The following is an 8,266-nucleotide window of genomic DNA, read 5'->3' on the forward strand; positions in this document are numbered from 1 at the left end:
AGTCCAAGAGCCTGCTAGGTAACCTAGATAGTCCAAGTGCCCGCTAGGTAACCTACGTAGTCCATGTGCCCGCTGGGTAACTAATATTGTCCAAGTGCACGCTAGTTAACCTAGATAGTCCAAGGGCACGCTAGATAACCTAGATAGCCCAAGTGCGCGCTATTTAACCTAGATCATCAAAGTGTCCGCTAGGTAACCTACATATTCCAAGTGCCTGCTAGGTAACCTAGATAGTTAAAGTGCCTGTTAGCTAACCTACATAGTCCAAGTGCCCGTTCGTTAACCTAGATACTCCATGTGCCCGCTATGTAACCTAGACAGTCCAAGTTCCCGCTAGGTTACCTACATAGTTCAAGTGTCCGTTCATTAACCTAGATAGTCCAAGTGACCGCTAGGTAACCTAGACAGTCCAAGTGCCCACTAGGTTACCTAAATAGTCCAGGTGCACGTTCGTTAACCTAGACAGTCCAAGTGCCCGCTGGTAACCTACATAGTCCAAGAGCCCGCTAGGTTACCTTGATAGTCCAAGTGCCTTATAGTTAACCTACATAGTCCATGTGCGGGCTAGGTAACCTAGATACTCCAAGTGCCCGCTAGGTAACCTACATAGTCCATGTGCCCGCTAGGTAACCTACATAGTGCAAGTGCCCGCTAGTTAACCTAGATAGTACAAGTGCCCGCTAGTAAACCTAGATAGTCCAAGTGTCCGCTAGTTAACCTAGATATTCCAAGTGTCCACTAGGTAACTTACATAGTCCAAGTGCCCGCTAGTTAACCTAGATAGTCCAAGTGCCCGCTAGTCAACCTAGATAGTCCAAGTGCCCTCTAGTTAACTAGGATCGTCCAAGTGCCCTCTAGTTAACTTACATAGTCCAAGGGCCTGCTAGTTAACCTACATAGACCAAGAGCCCGCTAGTTAACCTACATAGTCCAAGTGCCCGCTAGGTAACATAGACAGTCCAAGTGACCATTAGGTTACCTACATTGTCCAAGTGGTCGTTCGTTAACCTACATAGTCCAAGTGCACGCTAGGTAACGTAGATAGCCCAAGTGCCCGCTAGGGAACGTACATAGTCCAAGGGCCCGCTAGGTAACCTAGATAGTCCAAGTGCCCGCTAGTTAACGTAGATAGTCAAAGTACCCGCTAGGGAACCTACATAGTCCAAGCGCCCGCTAGGGAATCTACATAGTACAAATGCTCGCTAGGCAAGCTACATAGTCCAAGTGCCCGTTAGTTAACCTAGATAGTCAAAGTGTCTGCTAGGTAACCAAGATAGTCCAAGGCCTGCTAGGTAACCTACATAGTCCAAGTGCCCGTTAGGTAACCTTGATAGTCCAATTGCCCGTTAGCTAACCTGGATAGTCAAAGTTTCCGCTAGTTAACCTACATAGTCCAAGTGCCCGTTCGTTATCCTAGATAGTCCAAGTGCCCGCTAGGTTACCTAGACAGTCCAAGTGCCCGCTAGGGAACCTACATACTCCAAGTGCCCGTTAGGGAATGTACATAGTTCAAGTGCCCGCTAAGTCACCTAGATAGTCCAAGTGCCCGCTAGGTAACCTAGATGGTCCACAGGCCCGCTTGTTAACCTATATAGTCCAAGTGCCTGCGAAGTCACCTACATTGTCCAAGTGGCCGATAGAGAACCTACATAGGCCAAGTGCCCGTTAGGTAACCTACATAGTCCAAATGCCCGCTAGTAACCTACATAGTCGAAGTGCCCGATAGGGAACTCACATACTCCAAGTGCCCGCTAGGGAACCTACATAGTCCATGTGCCCGTTAGGTAACATAGATAGTACAAATGCCCGCTAGTTAACCTAGATAATCCAAGTACCCGCTAGGTAACCTAGATAGTTCAAGTGCCCGCTAGGTAATCTATATAGTCCAAATGCCCGCTAGGGAACCTACATAATCCAAGTACCCACTAATTAACCTACATAGTCCATGTGCCCGTTAGCTAACCTAGATAGTCTAAGGGCCCACTAGTTAACCTACATAGTTCAAGTGCCCGCTAGCTAACCTAGATAATCCAAGTGCCCGCTAGTTAACCTAGATTGTCCTAGTGCCCGTTAGTTAACCTAGATAGTCCAAGTGCCCACTAGAGGACGTACATAGTCCAAGTGCCCGCTAGGTAACCCAGATAGTCCAACTGCCCGCTAGGTAACCTAGATGTCCAAGTGCCCGCTAGTTAACCTACATAGTCCAAATGCCTGATAGAAACCTACATAGTCCACGTACCCGATAGGGAACCTACATAGTCCAAGTGCCCGCTAGGGACGCTAGATAGTCCAAGTTCTATCTAGGTAACCTAGATAGTCCAAGGGCCCACTAGTTAACCTACATAGTCCAAGGGCTCGCTTGTTAACTTTGATAGTCCAAGTGCCCACCTGTTAACCTAGATCGTCCAAGTGCCGTCTAGTTAACATACATAGTCCAAGGGCCCACTTGTTAACCTAGATCGTCCAAGTGTCCTCTAGTTAACCTACATAGTGCAAGTGTCCGCTAGGTAACCTACATAGTCCAAGTGCCCGCTTGTTAACATAGATAGTCCAAGTGCCCGCTAGGGAAGGTACATAGTCCAAGTGCCCGCTAGGTAAACTAGAGAGTGCAAGTGCCCGCTAGTTAACCTACATAGTCCAAGGGCCTGCAAGTTAACCTTGATAGTTCAAGTGCCCGCTACGTATCCTAGATAGTGCAAGTGTCCGCTAGTTAACCTACGTAGTGCAAGGAACCGCTAGTTAACCTAGATAGTCCAAGTGCCCGCTAGGTAACCTAGATCGTCTAATTGTCCACTAGTTAACCTACATAGTCCAAGTGCACTTTAGGGAACCTAGATAGTCCAAATGCCCACTAGGGAACCTACATGGTCCAATTGCCCGCTCTGGAACATATATAGTCCAAGTGCCTGTTAGTTAACCTAGATAATCCAAGTGCCCGCTAGTTAACCTACATAGTCCAAGTGCCCGCTAGATAACCTACATAATCCAAGTGCCCGCCAGGTAACCAATATAGTCCAAATGCCCGCTAGGGAACCTAAATAGTCCGAGTGCCCGCTAGTTAACCAAGATAGTCCAAGTGCCCGCTAGTTAACCTAGATAGTCCAAGTGCCCGCTAGTTAACTAGGATCGTCCAAGTGCCCTCTAGTTAACTTACATAGTCCAAGGGCCTTCTAGTTAACCTACATAGACCAAGGGCCCGCTACTTAACCTACATAGTCCAAGTGCCCGCTAGGTATCCTAGACAGTCCAAGTGACCACTGGGTTACCTACATAGTCCAAGTGCCCGTTCGTTAACATACATAGTCCAAGTGCCCGCTAAGCAACGTAGATAGCCCAAGTGCCCGCTAGGGCACGTATATAGTCCAAGTGCCCGCTAGGTAACCTAGATAGTCCAAGTGCCCGCTAGTTAACCTACATAGTCCAAGTGCCTGCTAGGTAAACTACATAGTCCATGTGCCCACTAGGTAACCTAGACAGTCCAATTGCCCGCTAGTTAACCTAGACAGTCCAAGTACCCGCTAGGGAACCTACATAGTCCAAGCGCCCGCTAGGGAACCTACATAGACCAAGTGCTCACTAGGCAACCTACATAGTCCAAGTGCCCGTTAGTTAACCTAGATAGTCAAAGTGCCTGCTAAGTAACCTAGATAGTCCAAGTGACCGCTAGGTAACCTACATAGTCCAAGTGCCCGTTAGGTAACATTGATAGTCCAATTGCCCGTTAGCTAACCTAGATAGTCCAAGTGTCCGCTAGTTAACCTACATAGTCCAAGTGCCCGTTCGTTAACCTACATAGTCCAAGTGCCCGCTAGGTAACCTAGACAGTCGAAGTGCCCGCTAGGTTACATACATAGTCCAAGTGCACGTTCGTTAAGCTAGATAGTCCAAGTGCCCGCTGGTAACCTAGATAGTCCAAGTGCCCCCTAGGTAACCTGCATAGTCCAAGTGCCCGTTCGTTAACCTACATAGTCCCAGAGCCCGCTAGGTAACCTAGATAGTCCAAGTGCCCGCTAGGTAACCTACATAGTCCTTGTGCCCGCTGGGTCACTAATATAGTCCAAGTGCACGCTAGTTAACCTAGATAGTCCAAGGGCACGCTAGTTAACCTAGATAGTCCAAGTGCTCGCTAGTTAACCTAGATCGTCCAAGTGTCCGCTAGGTAACCTACATATTCCAAGTGCCTGCTAGGTAACCTAGATAGCTAAAGAGCCTGTTAGCTAACCTACATAGTCCAAGAGCCCGTTCTTTAACCTAGATACTCCAAGTGCCCGCTATGTAACCTAGACAGTCCAAGTTCCCGCTAGGTTACCTACATAGTCCAAGTGTCCGTTCATTAACCTAGATAGTCCAAGTGACCGCTAGGTAACCTAGACAGTCCAAGTGCCCACTAGGTTACCTAAATAGTCCAGGTGCACGTTCGTTAACCTAGACAGTCCAAGTGCCCGCTGGTAACCTACATAGTCCAAGAGCCCGCTTGGTTACCTTGATAGTCCAAGTCCCTTATAGGTAACCTACATAGTCCAAGTGTGGGCTAGGTAACCTAGATAATCCAAGTGCCCGCTAGGTAACGTACATAGTCCATGTGCCCGCTAGGTAACCTACATATTGCAAGTGCCCCCTAGTTAACCTAGATAATACCAGTGCCCGCTAGTAAACCTAGATATTCCAAGGGCCCGCTAGTTTACCTAGATATTCCAAGTGTCCGCTAGGTAACTTACATAGTCCAAGTGCCCGCTAGGTAACCTAGATAGTCCAAGTGCCCGCTAGTTAACCTACATAGTCCAAGTGCCTGCTAGGTAAACTACATAGTCCAAGTGCCCACTAGGTAACCTAGACAGTCCAATTTCCCGCTAGTTAACCTAGACAGTCCAAGTACCCGCTAGGGAACCTACATAGTCCAAGCGCCCGCTAGGGAACCTACATACTCCAAGTGCTCGCTAGGCAACCTACATAGTCCAAGTGCCCGTTAGCTAACCTAGAGAGTCAAAGTGCCTGCTAGGTAACCTAGATAGTCCAAGTGCCCGCTAGGTAACCTACATAGTCCAAGTGCCCTTTAGGTAACCTTGATAGTCCAATTGCCCGTTAGCTAACCTAGATAGTCCAAGTGTCCGCTAGTTAACCTACATAGTCCAAGTGCCCGTTCATTAACCTACATAATCCAAGTGCCAGCTAGGTAACCTAGACAGTCCAAGTGCCCGCTTGTTTACATACATAGTCCAAGTGCACGTTCGTTAAGCTAGATAGTCCAAGTGCCCGCTGGTAACCTAGATAGTCCAAGTGCCCGCTAGGTAACCTACATAGTCCATGTGCCCGTTCGTTAACCTACATAGTCCAAGAGCCCGCTAGGTAACCTAGATAGTCCAAGTGCCCGCAAGGTAATATACATAGTCCAAGTGACCGCTGGGTCACTAATATAGTCCAAGTGCACGCTAGTTAACTTAGATAGTCCAAGGGCACGCTAGTTAACCTAGATAGTCCAAGTGCGCGCTAGTTAACCTAGATAATCCAAGTGTCCGCTAGGTAACCTACATATTCCAAGTGCCTGCTAGGTAACCTAGATAGTTAAAGTGCCTGTTAGCTAAACTACATAGTCCAGGTGCCCGTTCGTTAACCTAGATACTCCAAGTGCCCGCTATGTAACCTAGACAGTCCAAGTTCCCGCTAGGTTACCTACATAGTCCAAGTGTCCGTTCATTAACCTAGATATTCCAAGTGACTGCTAGGTAACCTAGACAGTCCAAGTGCCCACTAGGTTACCTAAATAGTCCAGGTGCACGATCGTTAACCTAGACAGTCCAAGTGCCCGCTGGTAACCTACATAGTCCAAGAGTCCGCTTGGTTACCTTGATAGTCCAAGTGCCTTATAGTTAACCTACATAGTCCATGTGTGGGCTAGGTAACCTACATAGTCCATGTGCCCGCTATGTAACCTACATAGTGCAAGTGCCCGCTAGTTAACCTAGATAATACAAGTGCCCGCTAGTAAACCTAGATAGTCCAAGTGCCCGCTAGTTAACCTACATAGTCGAAGTGCCTGCTAGGTAAACTACATAGTCCAAGTGCCCACTAGGTAACCTAGACAGTCCAATTTCCCGCTAGTTAACCTATACAGTCCAAGTACCAGCTAGGGAACCTACATAGTCCAAGCGCCCGCTAGGGAACCTACATACTCCAAGTGCTCGCTAGGCAACCTACATAGTCCAAGTGCCCGTTAGTTAACCTAGATAGTCAAAGTGCCTGCTAGGTAACCTAGATAGTCCAAGTGCCCGCTAGGTAACCTACATAGTCCAAGTGCCCGTTAGGTATCCTTGATAGTCCAATTGCCCATTAGCTAACCTAGATAGTCCAAGTGTCCGCTAGTTAACCTACATAGTCCAAGTGCCCGTTCATTAACCTACATAGTCCAAGTGCCTGCTAGGTAACCTAGACAGTCCAAGTGCCCGCTAGGTTACATACATAGTCCAAGTGCACGTTCGTTAAGCTAGATAGTCCAAGTGCCCGCTGGTAACCTAGATAGTCCAAGTGCCCGCTAGGTAACCTACATAGTCCAAGTGCCCGTTCGTTAACCTACATAGTCCAAGAGCCCGCTAGGTAACCTAGATAGTCCAAGTGCCCGCTAGGTAACCTACATAGTCCATGTGCCCGCTGGGTAACTAATATTGTCCAAGTGCACGCTAGTTAACCTAGATAGTCCAAGGGCACGCTAGTTAACCTAGATAGCCCAAGTGCGCGCTAGTTAACCTAGATCATTCAAGTGTCCGCTAGGTAACCTACATATTCCAAGTGCCTGCTAGGTAACCTAGATAGTTAAAGTGCCTGTTAGCTAACCTACATAGTCCAAGTGCCCGTTCGTTAACCTAGATACTCCAAGTGCCCGCTATGTAACCTAGACAGTCCAAGTTCCCGCTAGGTTACCTACATAGTCCAAGTGTCCGTTCATTAACCTAGATAGTCCAAGTGACCGGTAGGTAACCTAGACAGTCCAAGTGCCCACTAGGTTACCTAAATAGTCCAGGTGCACGTTCGTTAACCTAGACAGTCCAAGTGCCCGCTGGTAACCTACATAGTCCAAGAGCCCCCTAGGTTACCTTGATAGTCCAAGTGCCTTATAGTTAACCTACATAGTCCATGTGCGGGCTAGGTAACCTAGATACTCCAAGTGCCCGCTAGGTAACCTACATAGTCCATGTGCCCGCTAGGTAACCTACATAGTGCAAGTGCCCGCTAGTTAACCTAGATAGTACAAGTGCCCGCTAGTAAACCTAGATAGTCCAAGTGCCCGCTAGTTAACCTAGATATTCCAAGTGTCCACTAGGTAACTTACATAGTCCAAGTGCCCGCTAGTTAACCTAGATAGTCCAAGTGCCCTCTAGTTAACCTAGATAGTCCAAGTGCCCTCTAGTTAACTAGGATCGTTCAAGTGCCCTCTAGTTAACTTACATAATCCAAGGGCCTGCTAGTTAACCTACATAGACCAAGAGCCCGCTAGTTAACCTACATAGTCCAAGTGCCCGCTAGGTAACATAGACAGTCCAAGTGACCATTAGGTTACCTACATTGTCCAAGTGGCCGTTCGTTAACCTACATAGTCCAAGTGCACGCTAGGTAACGTAGATAGCCCAAGTGCCCGCTAGGGAACGTATATAGTCCAAGGGCCCCCTAGGTAACCTAGATAGTCCAAGTGCCCGCAAGGTAACCTAGATAGTCCAAGTACCCGCTAGGGAACCTACATAGTCCAAGCGCCCGCTAGGGAACCTACATAGCCCAAATGCTCGCTAGGCAAGCCACATAGTCCAAGTGCCCGTTAGTTAACCTAGATAGTCAAAGTGCCTGCTAGGTAACCAAGATAGTCCAAGTGCCTGCTAGGTAACCTACATAGTCCAAGTGCCCGTTAGGTAACCTTGATAGTCCAATTGCCCGTTAGCTAACCTAGATAGTCAAAGTGTCCGCTAGTTAACCTACATAGTCCAAGTGCACGTTCGTTATCCTAGATAGTCCAAGGTTCCGCTAGGTTACCTAGACAGTCCAAGTGCCCGCTAGTTTACCTACATAGTCCAAGTGCACGTTCGTTAACCTAGATAGTCCAAGTGCCCGCTGGTAACCTACATAGTCCAAGAGCCCGCTAGGTAACCTTGATAGTCCAAGTGCCTTCTAGTTAAACTACATAGCCCAAGTGCCCGCGAGGTAACCTACATAGTCCAAGTGCCCGTTCATTAACCTAGATAATCCAAGTGCTCGCTAGGTAACCTAGACAGTCCAAGTGCCC

This window comes from Tenrec ecaudatus, unplaced genomic scaffold, assembly GCF_050624435.1.
Source record: "Tenrec ecaudatus isolate mTenEca1 unplaced genomic scaffold, mTenEca1.hap1 Scaffold_90, whole genome shotgun sequence".
Classification (NCBI taxonomy): Eukaryota; Metazoa; Chordata; class Mammalia; order Afrosoricida; family Tenrecidae; genus Tenrec; species Tenrec ecaudatus.